General features: G+C 40.9%; 1 protein-coding gene across 17 annotated transcripts in view; it reads right to left on the bottom strand.

Moving 5' to 3' along the window:
• LOC144682643 (inositol polyphosphate-4-phosphatase type I A-like) overlaps positions 1 to 14,097 on the bottom strand; it is a 253,427-nt gene that overhangs the window by 112,642 nt on the left and 126,688 nt on the right. For 12 of the 17 annotated variants that reach the window (XM_078545174.1, XM_078545177.1, XM_078545173.1 and 9 more), the window contains one exon: positions 9,922 to 10,008. The gene's annotated coding sequence lies outside the window, so the exon portion shown is untranslated. The remainder of the gene's footprint in view (positions 1 to 9,921; positions 10,009 to 14,097) is intronic. The other 5 variants (XM_078545176.1, XM_078545181.1, XM_078545178.1 and 2 more) reach the window with 1 other exon arrangement.

Raw genomic sequence — 14,097 nt, forward strand, 5'->3', positions numbered from 1 at the left:
TGAAAGCCACGTAAACATCTACTAGCAGTTCCTCCCTGGCATTGGTCATAATGGTTTTTATAAATAGCATGATAGGGAAAGTGTCATACAATTATGATACACAAAGTACACGCACAAGCAAGATGTTTAATATTTACCAACAGACCTTATATGGATTTACTTACAATGAGTTGCAAAATAAAACACCTTATATTAGGGGTTTTTACATCATAGCACATAGTATTCTAGAGGGATTACTGATTTATATTAACCAAGTCCAATTCTATTTTTAGTTTTTTAGGTTTTTTTTGCTGCTTTGGGAATTAGAATCCACTATTCTCCCCATTATTCTGTAAAATGGGTGGCCTTCATTTTATTCGCATTCGTTTATATAGGTATTTAATTTTTTAAAGCTAAGCATTCACTGCAAGATATACAAGTTAGAATCCGATATTTGATATTTAACAGTACTAGGCAAAGGAGTAAGAATTAGCTGTGCTGGGGCCTACTGTAGCAACTGAATGTCTCAATTGTATCACAGCAACTAAAAGTGGACACAATTTTTGAGGTATCATCTGAGCAGAGTATGTATTGTTTCAGAATAATATTCCTCAATCAGCACTCTATTGATTTGTCAAGAGGCAACACTATGTGCTTTAACATATACCAAAAAAGTTGGAGGTACAAAGCAAGAAGATCTGTTGAAGGAAAAGTCAATGTTTTGGTTATTATGGCCTTTTTCAAAACTGCGCTCAGAATACCGGATCTAACATTATCAGTTCCTTAAGCTTAAAATACTTTATTAACACGTGCAGAGGTTTTAAATGCAGTATTGACATATTTTTCTAACAGGACTTTGAATTGCCAGACTTCACATGTATAAAAATAATAATCTTCAAGGACCTTTAGAAATGTTTCAAGATAACATATCCAGGACCTCGGAAGACAAAGCCATTCATTCATATTTTACAACCATTTCCAGTGGAAGTTGTTCTACGCTATTTATCTGGGTTCTCGTGTTTTGAATTCAACCCTTTTACACTGGGGGTGGGCAAGGGTTCAGGGGTTCGTGGCAAACCAGAATAATTGGTCATTTGTGGTTACTACCTAATAGTATTTCCAACTTTGTATCTATCTACAAATGGGCAGTTACTTTAAAAAAAACATGGCTTGGCATAACTTGTCTTATAACAATAGATCAAATCCCAAATAGCAGGATTAAATGCAATCATGCCCTTTTTATGCAAGCTGTTAATAATTAATTTAAAGCTTCCTTGTATCCTTAACATTACTACAGCATAGGCATCCGATTCCAGATCATCAGAATAGGTATTGATGCATAAAAGAGAGAAATCACTGGACATGCACAGCAGGTCCATCAGAAATTTTAAAATAACAATAGTGTTTCTGGTGCAGATATTTAGTCAGAATGGAGCCACTGTGTACATCTAGCCTTTACTGGTTCAATTTTAGATGTCCATCATTTCCTTTCATTTCTCAGGTAAGAATAGGAACAACTTCAATTGAAGATATTGGAATTTGCTGATCGTATTAAGGACCCAGAGTGGCTTAAACAGCGGGAGCGCAGAAGCGGAGGAGCGGGAGTGGGGAGGAGGAGGAGCTGGAGTGCGACGAGGAGAGGGAGCACGAGAGTTCAGACCCAGCAAGTCTTAAAAGAGCATAAGGAGTAGTGAGAGAGCATGGACCCAGCGACACTGAAAACAGTGCAAGGAGCAGCATGAGCAAGCTGACCCAGATTGGGCAAAAAAGCCCAGTAAGCCTGAGGATTGGGAGCATTTTACAATTCAGCAAAGGAGGATCAAGAAACTGATAAAGGAAAAGTAGAATATGAAATGATTCTACTGAGAAACATAAGAACAGACATATATGTAAAAAGGAAGAGAGTAGCAAAGACAAATGTGGGTCATTGCAAGTCAGAGACAGGGGAATTTAGAATGAGGAATAAGGAAATGGCAGAGAAACTAAACAAATAGTTTGCGTCTGTTTCCATGAAAGACCTCAAAGAAATCCTAGAGAACCAAGGGACTAGTGAGAATGAGGAACTGAAAGAAATTAGTATCAGTAAAAATGTAATACTGGAGAAATTAATGAAACTGAAAGTTGGTAAACCTGCTGGATCTGATGATCTACATCCCAGAGTGTTGAAAGAGATGACTGCAGGAATAGTGGATGCATTGGTGGTCATCTTCCAAAATTCTATAGATTCTGGAATAGTTCCTGCATATTGGAAGGTACAAACATGACCACACTATTTAAGAAAGGAAGGAGAGAGAAACAGGGAGCTACAGCTCTGCTAGCAAATCTAAAATAAAGGGTGTGATAACTTTTTATTAATTCGTGAGATGTGGTCACTGCTGACTTGGCCAGCATTCATTGCCCATCCCTAATTGCCCTTGAGGTGGTGGTGGTGAGCTGCATTGTTGAACTGCTGTAGTCCATGTGGTGTAGGTACACCCACAGTACTGTTAGGGAGGGAGTTCCAGGATCGTGGCCTAGAAAAAGTGACTGGACACTTAGAAAATAATGGTAGGGTTGGGCAGAGCCAGTGTGGATTTATAAAAGGAAAAACATGTTGAACAAACGTGTTAAGAGTTTTTTGAGGATGTAACTGGCAGAATAGATAAGGGGGGGACCAGTGGATGTGATGTATTTGGATTTTCAGAAGGTTTTAGGTAAGATCCCACACAAGAAAAAATAGAGCACATGGGATTAGCATGGATTGAGAATTGGTTAACCAACAGAAAACAGAGAAGGAATAAATGGGTCATTCTCAGGTTGGCAGGTTGTGACTAGCGGAGTACTGCAGGATCAAAGCCTGGGCCCCGGGTATTCACGGTCTATGTCAATGATTTGGGTGTGGAGACCCAATGCAATATTCCCAAGTTTGCATGATACAAAACAAGGTGGGAGTGTCAGTTGTGAGAAGGATGCAAAGAGGCTTTATGGTGATTTAGACTGGCAAAGTGAGCGGGCAAGGACATGGCAGATGGAATATAATATGGATAAGTGTGAAGTTATCCACTTCGGTAGAAAAAACAAAAATGCAGAGTATTTCTTAAATAAGGAGGGATTGGGAAGTGTTGATGTACAAAGGGACTTGGGTGTCCTTGGTCATGAGACATTGAAAGCTAACATGCAGATGAGCAAGCAACTGGGAAGGCAGATTGTACAAAAACAAAAAACTACTGTGGATGCTGGAAATCCAAAACAAAAACAGAATTACCTGGAAAAACTCAGCAGGTCTGGCAGCATCGGTGGAGAAGAAAAGAGTCGACGTTTCGAGTCCTCACGACCCTCAACAGAACTGAGTATAGTTAGGAGAGGGGTGAAATATAAGCTGGTTTAAGGTGAGAGGGGGGGGAGAGAGAGAGAAGTTGAGGGGGGGTGGGTGGTTGTAGGGACAAGCAAGCAGTGATAGGAGCAGATAATCAAAAGATGTCACAGAAAAAAGGATCAAAGAGGTGCTGAAGGTGGTGATATTATCTAAGAAAATGTGCTAATTAAGAATGGATGGCAGGACACTCAAGGTACAGCTCTAGTGGGGGTGGGGTGGAAAGACTGACAAAGTATTAGTTGTAGATTTTAAAATAATGGATGTTGGCCTTTACCGCAAGGGGTTTTGAGCACAGGAGTAAAGCAGTCTTGCTGAAATTGTATGGAGCCTTGGTAACACCGCACTTAGAGTATTGTGTACAGTTTTGGTCTCCTTAGCTAAGGATATGCTTACTACAGAGGAAGTGCAACTAAGGTTCACCAGACTGATTCTGGGATGGCAGGATTGTCCCACAAGGAGAGATTGAGAAGACTGGGCCTGTATTCTCTACAGTTTAAAAAGGAGGAGAGGTGATCTCATTGAGACATACAAAATTCTTACAGGGCTTGACAGGGCAGATGCAGGAAGGATGTTTCCCCAGACTGGGGATTCTAGAACCAGAGGACACAGTCTCAGAATAAGAAGTGAACCTTTTCAGCCTGAAATAAGGAGGAATTTCTTCACTCAGAGGATGGTGAATCTTTGGAATTCTCTACCCCAGAGGGCATGGATGCTTGGTCATTGAGTATATTCAAGACAGAAATCAATACATTGCCAGATATTAAAACATCAAGGGGCATGGGGATGGCATAGGAAATTGGCATGGAGGTAGAAAGTCAACCATGAATGGTGGAGCAGGGGCCAAATGACCTTCTCCTGCTCTTATTTCCTATGTTCCTATTATAGCAAAGTAAGAGCACAATTTAAAAATGAAAAGCCATTACATCCAATAAGCCTTTCACCATTTTTGACAGGCCAATTCACCAACTCATGTCAACTCAACATCCACTTTCTCATCAAATTTCTTCCAGAAACAAACTTAAATTGTTTCGAGGCCCTTTTAAACCATCTGTCCAAGTAGGGTCCACATGTAGGGTTGCCAACTGTGTTTAAATTTATTGCTGAAGGTTTCATCACATGACGTTCCCCCACCCCACGCTTGCTCTAGCCATAGTCTGCCAACACATCCTTGTGACTTATTGTCTTCCTACACCAACTAAGAAGTAAAAAGACTCACTACCCAATTGGATGATGCTTGACTGTCAGCCAAACAGCATTTTTCTCCCCATTTTCAATATTTCTATATCTGGTTTAGAGAAATGTTCAAAGAAAATTACAAAGTATATATATTTTTTAACAAACGGATGATTTTTCTCTAGGGTTGCACACAACATTGTCCTGGAGGTTGATCTTCCCAATTCCAGGAGACTCCAGTCCAATCCTGGAGGATTGGCAACCCATGTCCATTACACTTTTCAACAAAAACTTTTACAACCTTTTGTGTCTTAATCTTAGGCCTAGATTTTTAGCTTGCAGAAGAGTTGTGTGTAGGAGCACTGCTAAGCTCCAGAAACCCAGAAGAACACATTTAACTGCAGGGCTTTTGCATGCCAGACAGGAGGTCATTCGGACAGGAAACTTGCTTCACAGGGCCAAAGTCAATAAGAGCAAGTAGGTGCATTAAGGGAGGGACAGAGATTGTTGGGGGAATGGGGTAATGGTGATCGGGGTTCTGATGGCAACTTGGACTAGTGGGATGGTTTAAACTGTGTACCTTGTTGGGCTGGAGGAAGCATAGCTGCTTCTCCTGGCCGACGAGCAGTACTGTAAAGAAGTTACCTCAGATTTAGTCCCCATTTTCATTCTTTCATGGGACATGGGCGTCAATGGCTAGGCATGCATTTTTGTTGCCCATCCCTTAAAAGGCCCTTGAGAAGGTGGCTGTGTGCTGCTTTTAGAACCACTGCAGTCCATGTGGTGTAGGTACACCCACAGTGCTGTTGGAGAGGAAGTTCCAGGATTTAGACTCAGCGACAGAGAAGAAACAGCGATATAGTTTCAAGTCAGAAAGTGTAACTTGCAAGTGGTGGTGTTCCCATGCATCTGCTGCCTTGTCCTTAGAGATTGCAGAAGTCACGGGTTTGGATGGTACTGTTGAAAGAGCCTTGGTGAGTTGCTGCAGTGCCTCTTGTAGTGCTGCCACTGTGCGTCTGTGGTGGAGAGAGTGGATGTTCAAGGTGGTGAATGGTGTCAAGCTTGAGTGCTGTTGTAGTTATACCCATCCAGGCAAGTGCAGAGTATTTCATTATGCTCCTGACTTGTGCCTTGTAGATGGTGGACAAGCTTGGGGGAGTCAGGTGAGTTACTCTCCACAGGATTCTCAGCCTCTGACCTGCTCTTGTAGCCACAGTATTTATATGGCTGGTCCAGTTCAGTTTTTGGTCAATGGTAACTCCCAGGATGTTGACAGCGGAGAATTCAGCAATGGTAATGCCATTGATTGTCGTGGGAAGATGGTTAGATTCGCTCTTGTTAGAAATGGTCATTGCCTGGCACTTGTGGCGCAAATGTTATTTTCCACTTATCAGACCAAACTTGTTTGATGTCCAGGTCTTCCTGTATAGAGGCACGGACTGCTTCAGTATCTGAGAAGTCGCAAATGGTTCTGAACATTGTGCAATGATCAGCGAACATCTCCACTTCTGACCTTATGATGGAAGGAAGGTCATTGATGAAGCAGCTGAAGATGGATGGGCCAAGGACACTATCCTGAGGAACTCCTACAGGTGATGCCCCGGGACTGAAATGATTGACCTCGAACAACCACAACCATCTTCCTTTGTGCTAGGTATGACTCCAATCCGTGGAGAGCTTCCCCTCTGATTCCCATCGGTTCCAGGTTTGCTAGGGTTCTTTGATGCCATACTTGGTCAAATGCTGCATTGATGTCCAGGGCAGTCACTCTCACCTCACCTCAAGTTCAGCTCCTTTGCCCATGTTTGGACTAAGACTGCAATGAGGTCAGGAGCTGAGTGGCCCTGGCAGAACCCAAACTGAGCATCACCGAGCAGCCTCCTTTACAGTGCAGCTTCCCAAAACCAAGGCGACCCAGCCTCCTGCGGCTGAAATGAAAGCACACATTCTCAGTATGATATTTAAATGGACAGCTTGCTTCCTGCAAGTGGATTGGCCACTTGCCTCGCCTCCTCCCCACCCCTGTCTCTGTTAAAACCTGAAGTGGATAGTTCAAGATGGGTTTAGTTGCTATTTCCGACTAATCGCATTTTAACCTCTAACAAGACCCTACCTAACCCACTCATTTTTGGGAGTTAAAATTCAGTCTTTAATTACCTATTTTTTTTAAACTGGTGTCCCTTGGTATTTGAACTCCATCAATGCGTACAAATTGTCAGGATCAACATTGTTAATTCCCTTCATAATTTCAAAAACCTTAATCAGGTCACCTTGACGTATACATTTATCCCAAGAAAACAGTTATTCCTGTCTGATATCTATGCCTTTGTCATTTCAAACTTTTAGCCCATGAGCATTCTATTCCCATAGTGTTCACACATACGATTTATTAAACTCTTGTGATCTTTCTTAATAATGAGACTTTACTAAAAATAAACTGTACTGAAATTATTTACCAGGTGGCAACTTAGTAATATAAAACTGAGTAAAAATTGTGAAATGCACAAAGTCCACTTTCCCAAGAATTACAACCTTTTTCCCCCCCTAAAAGCTCCAAACTGGAGTAGTTGCACTGGTAAGTCACATGTTTAAATGTTTATATTTGTAAGGTGATAGTGAGAAATAAGAATAGGCACAAAAATACATGTTGAATGGTGATAGAATAAATGGAAAAAACAGGCATCTGCATCACAGTGAACAGCTCTTCCGAACAAATCAGCATAATAATCAACAGCAATAGATAAGAAAGATCCTGTGCTGTGTCACCAAAATCACTGACGTTAAATACGACAATATGAATGCCTAAAGGTTGCTAGCTTAGCAATACCTGGAAGACTGCACAATTTTTGTGGACATATTGATTTTGTAATAAGTACAGAGGAATGTAAAAACTCATGAGAGAGATTATACACCTGAAATATTAGGAGTGTCTTGGGCAACTTCAAATTTTTATCTTAGAGAAAAGGTGACTCAGGCAACCTTACTGAAGGATTCAAGATTGTAAAATATACAGACAAATGAATCCTTGTTTAGTATGATCAGACCACAAAACGCTAACCAGGGGTGATGTATTCAAGTATTCCATAAGAATACCTTTGACCAACACAAGCTTTAAGCCATGTGATTTTCCTGCAACAGAGAGCTTAAAATGTTTGCTTTCCAACCCAACATTCAAGGAACAAATTGTTATCAATTCTTCACATAACACTGTAGACAGTAATTCACAGTTGTATTGGTTTTGTTTCAGAAATGGAAGAATACTTTGTACAATAAATGATAACATGGAAAAGGGCTATCATAAAATTTTCTTGCTAGTATAATGTTGTACAAAACTGACAATTGTTTCTTTAGTAGTAAGGTGCCATGATCATTGTTCCAGCCATTTTCTAGTGACATTGGAGGCCTTCAGAGAGGAGACAGCTCAGGTGTAAACTAGACATATTCTTACGAGGAGGCAAGGGGCGGGGGGGGGGGAGGCATCCAAAAGCTACAGCACCCCAAGTAACTAAAGTTAAAGACAGGAAACAGAAAGTGCTGAGATGAATGTAGTATGAAAATAAGAGGGGCATAGAAAGTATGAAAACAGGTAGCAAGTAACATAAAAGGGAACCCAAAAGCCTTTTATAAACATAAAAATAGTAAAGCAAGGTCAAAGAGTGGGGCCAATTGGGAAATAGACTCATAAGAATCATAAGAGTACTGAAGGAGATGAAAAGGTCCATCATGCCTCTGCTAACTTTGTGAAAGAGATGATCTGGTGGAGACCAAGGTCACAACGGAGGTATTAAATCAGTACTTTGTCTCTGTTTTCATTAAGGAGAATGCGGGCAATATTTTATTAAAGAAGAAAGTGGTAAAGAAATTGGATAGGATGTACTTAAATAAAGGTTGGCAGCGCTCAAGGTAGCAAACTCATCTGGTCCAGATGGAATACATTCATTGTTGCTGGGGGAAGTAAGGGTAGAAATAGCAGAGATTCTGGCCACAACCTTCCAATCCTCCTTTGAGGGTGGTGCCAGATGATTGGAAGATTGTGGCCAGAATCTCTGCTATTTCTACCCTTACATGCAAATGTTAGACCGATGCTCAAAATAGAGACAGATAATCCTGACAACCACAGGCAAACCTAATCCACCTAACAATTTATGGGGAACATTTCAGAGACAATAATCCAGGCAAAAATTAATTGGCAGTGTAATGGCTAAGACACCCAGCTGGAGTAGTGTGGTATATCCCAGGCACTAAACTTTAGAAAGGATGTCAAGGCCTTAGGAGAGGGTGCAGAGCAGATTTATCAGACTGAGACCAGGGATAAAGATCTTCAGTTACGCAGAGGCTAGGGAAACTGGGGTTGTTCCCCTCTGAACAAAGAAGGTTAAGAGTGTTTTGATAGCGGTGTTCAAACTCATGAAGGGTTTTGATAGAGTAAATAAGGAGAAGCTGCTCCCAGTAGCAGAAGGGCTGATAACCAGAGGGCACAGATTTAAGGTAATTGACAAATGAACCAGAGACAAGACAAGGAAGAAAAATTATGCATCGAGGCACAACGATTAGGAATGCACTGTCCAAAATGACAGTGAAAACAGATTCAATAACAACTTTCAAAAAAGGAAATTGATAATTACTTGAGGGGAAAAAATGTACAAGGCTACAGAAAAAAGCAAGGAAGTGAGACTAACAGGATAGCTCTTTCAAAGAGCCAGCATATGCACAATTAACAAAATGGCTTCCTTCTCTGCTGTACCATTCTACAATTCTAATAAATCTCATTTATTTTTAAATATATTAGCCATGTCTTTTTCTGGTCAAATTGGAGGATGCAACAAAGTTACCCTGGCTGGAGAGACCAGGGAGGGGTATAGACAACATGGGAGGTATGGAATGGGGATGAGGATAGATGGCATGAGAGGAATGTAGTAGGAGATAGGGTGGCATAGGATGAAGGGGCAGGATGGGATGAGGGATGACATAGGAAGGATGGAATGGCATGGGAAGGGAAGGAGGTTTAAAGAAGTACTGTTGTGATGAAGATACTAATTTCACCAGAAAGGTTTTAGAGGACATCCTTTTCAGTAAAATGTAAAAGTCAATTTTGCTCACCTGCAACAATTCCTTCAACATTTATGAAGTTAATATAATGCCTAGGTGAGATGGGTCAAGATAAATGTGGTAGCATAACAGAAAGGAAGGAGAATCTGCAAATATCTATTTTCAAAGAAGGAACTAAGCTGGAACATCCAGAGGGCTTTGTTTCTTCCAGCAACACAAGTTATACAATCAGTATCTAAAACATATCAAACTAAACATCTTTGTAATGGAAAATAACACAAAACCAAACACTATAACTGTAAAAGTTTAATAAAATTCACAAAGTAGTTATGTACAAATGCTTGCAATACACTTCCATTACTTACGTACAGCAAGATTGGTTTGCTGGTGTTATTAAATGTCAACTCTGCATGTCTTCATCTCAAAATAGTTTTGCTACTTCCACATTTCACCTTAAGGAGAGAAAAGAAAATGAAAACTTAAAACCTGTAATCCAATTTTATATTTGTTGAAACATTCTTTGCTCCAGTATAAAATTGGGGAACGATTCACACTGTTCAGAGTTATCATGTTCATCCTGCTTTGAGGCATTTAGCATTTCTCTCTGTTGGCCAGCTAAGTGTTAGCTCTGGGTTTTTTTGATATTAAAATACAGCAAAAAAAAATCACACTTCAATGATTGTATTTGAGCACTACGGTTCTCACAATTTGACACTGCCACTAAATCTTCAACAGTGTCAGGCCTGTTAACAACCGATACTCCACTCATGCATTTCACAGCACAAAATGCAATACTGTGGAACAAAATTGAGACCCCCTATAATCATATGCTGAAAATATTTCACAGCTTAAATGGATGCAGTACAGATATTTCATTCACACTATGATACTTACCAAAATCCTATTGAAATTATTGACTGTACGGTACAGAAAGTTAACATCTGGAAACCAATTCCAATAATGTTACATTCTGTGTGAACCACAAATTGTGAATTTATTCATAGGAATGCAGGGGAATTTGTTACTAAAGCCATGATTCTGTTTAAATTGTGAGCAGCAACTTGAAGACAGCATGGAGGCAAAACATGTCCAGGTAATTTTTGAGCTTCCTGAAGGGGTTTAAAATCGCAACACCAAGTTATGATGGTCCAATTATACACATCACATCATCAGAAGATCAGAAGAGTGTGTATGGCCCAAGACTAATGTTGGCCCACAGTTACTGTCTTCGTCCTTTTGTCTATGACATCTTTTGGTTATCTCCACCTATCACTGGCCCTCTATCCAGCTCTACTTGTCCCACCCCCACCTTAAACCAGCTTATATTTCACCTCTTCTCTATTTTTTCTTAGTTCTGTTGAAGAGTCATACAGACTCCAAACGTTAACTGTGCTCCTCTCCGCAGATGCTGTCAGACCTGCTGAGTTTTTCCAGGTATTTTTGTTTTTGTTCTGGATTTCCAGCATCCGGAGTTTTTTGCTTTTATCACTGTTTATAAAGATTCAGTTCCAGATGACTACTTTTGCCACGCTCACAGTTTAACACAATTTTACTGATTCACCATTTTACAATATTGCATACCTCAGAACACCTATTAGGCATCTTTCAAAGATAGAGTCCAACTTTTCCAGATTTCCCTCACAATTAGAACCAACATCAACACTGCTTCCCACGCCCCCACTGGCAACATCGGGCCCTTCTCGCACTGCTTTCAGCACTTCAATTTTTTATGTCCATGTGACTAGAACTGAATACAATATTCAAGATGTTTTTCGTATCTACCCAAGCAGGCAAAAATGGAGAAAGTTCATTTTCAGATTAGCCTAGTTTGCACATGTAAATTAGCATAATCCATTAATAGATTACCTACAAACCATAATGAGTAATTCAGTTTAAGCAGAAAGAAATCTATTTTCTAATTAACCTCATTTTGTATTGAAATAAGGTAGCATTAGCACTATCCATCGCCAAGTTCTCTGATGGCTGAATGCCCTGTTTTCAGGATAGGTGCAGAATTTGAACAGTTTGAATTGTTAGCTAAAAAATAATGAAAAAGTTTGCATTCCAAGACTACTACCCTTTCTTCAGACGTTCTGGCCAACATTCTCCCACCAAATAATGTTACCAAAAATAGATTATCATTCACTGGTATTTGTGAGGCATTGCTGTGTACAAAAAGACTATTGCATTTGCACTTCAAAATAATTAGCTATTGATGAAGGGTCTTGGAAAGACTTGGTGATAAATTATTAATGCAAATTCTCTCTTTCCCCCCCCCCAATCCGTGACCTAACTCCAGGAAATTTCTGATCAGTTCAAAAGAAGTCTTGCATTTCCTGGGGCATTGGGACCTGTACAAGTTGGACGGGTTGCACCTGAACAGAAACAGGGCCACCGCCCTCGCGAAGAGATTTGCCAATGCTGTTGACGCGGGTTTAAACTAAATTGGCAGGGGGGTGGGATCCTGAAAAGTAGTTCAAAGGGAAGAGAAGCTGAGATGGAACTATGAGTTAAAACATAAGTCTGGAAGGCAGAGGAAACAAAGACTAGATAAGAAAGAAAGAAAGAGTTTAGTAAGGCTAAATGGAATATATTTTAATGCAAGGAGACTAAGGAATAAGACAGATAAGCTGAGGGCACAGATGGGCATATGATATCATAGCTATGACTGAGACTTGGCTAAAAGGGCAGTATTGGCAGCTCAACGTTCCTGGTTATAGGGTATTCAGATGAGATAGAAAGGGGGATAGAAGAGGATGGGGGGTTGCAATATTAATCAAGGAATCAATTATAGCAGTGAGGAGGGATGATATCTTGGAAGGATCATCAAATGAAGCCATATGGGTAGAAGTAAAAAACACAAAAGGGGCAAACACGCTGTTGGGTGTGTACTATAGGTCCGCAAACAGTCAGGGAGAGATAGAGGGTCAAATATGTAATCAAATTTCAGAGAAGTGTCAGAATAGTTGGGCAGTAATACTAGGGGATTTTAACCGCCCAAATATTAACTGGGATAGTTTTAGTGTGCAAGGTAGGAAGGAAGCAAAATTCTTAAGTTGCATCCAGGAGAACATTTTTGGCCGGTACGTAGAAAGCCCAACAAGGGAGGGGGCAGTTCTGGACCTAATATTCGGAAATGAGCCCGAGCAGGTGGAAGGCGTATCAGTAGGGGAGCATTTTGGAGATAGTGACCATTAACTCAGTTAGATTTAGGATATTATGGAAAAGGATAAGGTTGGACCGGGAAGAAAAGTTCTAAACTGGGGAAAGGCTAATTTTACTAAGATGTGATACAATTTGTCCCAAGTGGACTGGGAGCAGCTACTTGCAGATAAAACTGTGTCAGAGCAGTGGGAGGCATTCAAGGAGGAAATAGCGAGCGTACAGGGCAAACATGTTCCAGTAAAGACAAAGTGGGAGACCAAGTCCGGAGAACCCTGGATGTCAAGGGACATAAAGGTTAGGATTTTTGAAAAAAAGAGAAGTTTATGGCAGATACCGAGGGCTTAGTATAGCAAAGTCCTTAGAGGAGTATAAAAAGTACAGAGGGGAACTTAAAAAAGGAAATTAGGAAAGCTAAGAGAGTGCATGAGAAAGCATTGGTGGGTAGAATAAAGGAAAACCCAAAGCTTTTTTAAATATATAAAGAACAAGAGAATAGCTAGCAATTAGGGACCACAGAGGTAATTGGTGTGTGGACCTGGAAGGCGTGGGTGTAGTCCTCAGTGAATAATTTGTGTCGGTCTTCACAATGTAAAGGACGACGCAGATATACACATCAGGGTGGAGGACTGTGAAATAAGAAGGGAAATCAACAGAGAGAGAGCAGGTACTAGAGGTTTAGCGGCCTTAAAAGTAGATAAACCCACAGGCCCAGATGAGATGCATCCCAGGCTGTTGAGGGAGGCAAGGGAAGAAATATCAGGGGCCCTGGCAGAAATTTTCAAATCCTTTCTGGCCACAGGACTGGAGGGCTGCTAATGTTGTCCCATTATTAAAAAAGGAAGGGATAGGCCAGGAAATTACAGGCCAGTCAGTCCAACCTCGGTGGTGGGGAAGTTACTAGAAAGAATTCTGAGGGACAGAATATGTCTGCACTTGGAGAGACATGAATTAATCAGGGATAGCTAGCATGGATTTGTTAAGGGAAGGTCGTGTTTGGTCGAATTTTTTGAGGAGGTAACCAGGGGTGTTGATGAGGGTAATGCATTTGATGTGGTCCACATGGACTTTAGCAAGGCTTTTAATAAGGTCCGTCATGGCAGACTGGTCAACAAAGTAAGAGCCCATGGGATCCAAGGCAAAACGACACGTTGGATCCAAAATTGGCTGAGAGGCAGGAAGCAGAGGGTGATGGTAGAAGGATGTTTCTGTGACTGGAAATCTGTTTCCAGTGGGGTTCCACAGGGCTCGGCGCTGGGGCCCTTGTACATAAATAATTTGGTCTTAAATGTAGGGGGTATGATCAAGAAGTTCGCAGATGACACGAAAATTGGTAGGGTGGTAAGTAGTGAGGAAGATAGCCATAAACTGCAGGGCGA

This window comes from Cetorhinus maximus, chromosome 7, assembly GCF_964194155.1.
Source record: "Cetorhinus maximus chromosome 7, sCetMax3.hap1.1, whole genome shotgun sequence".
Taxonomy (NCBI): Eukaryota; Metazoa; Chordata; class Chondrichthyes; order Lamniformes; family Cetorhinidae; genus Cetorhinus; species Cetorhinus maximus.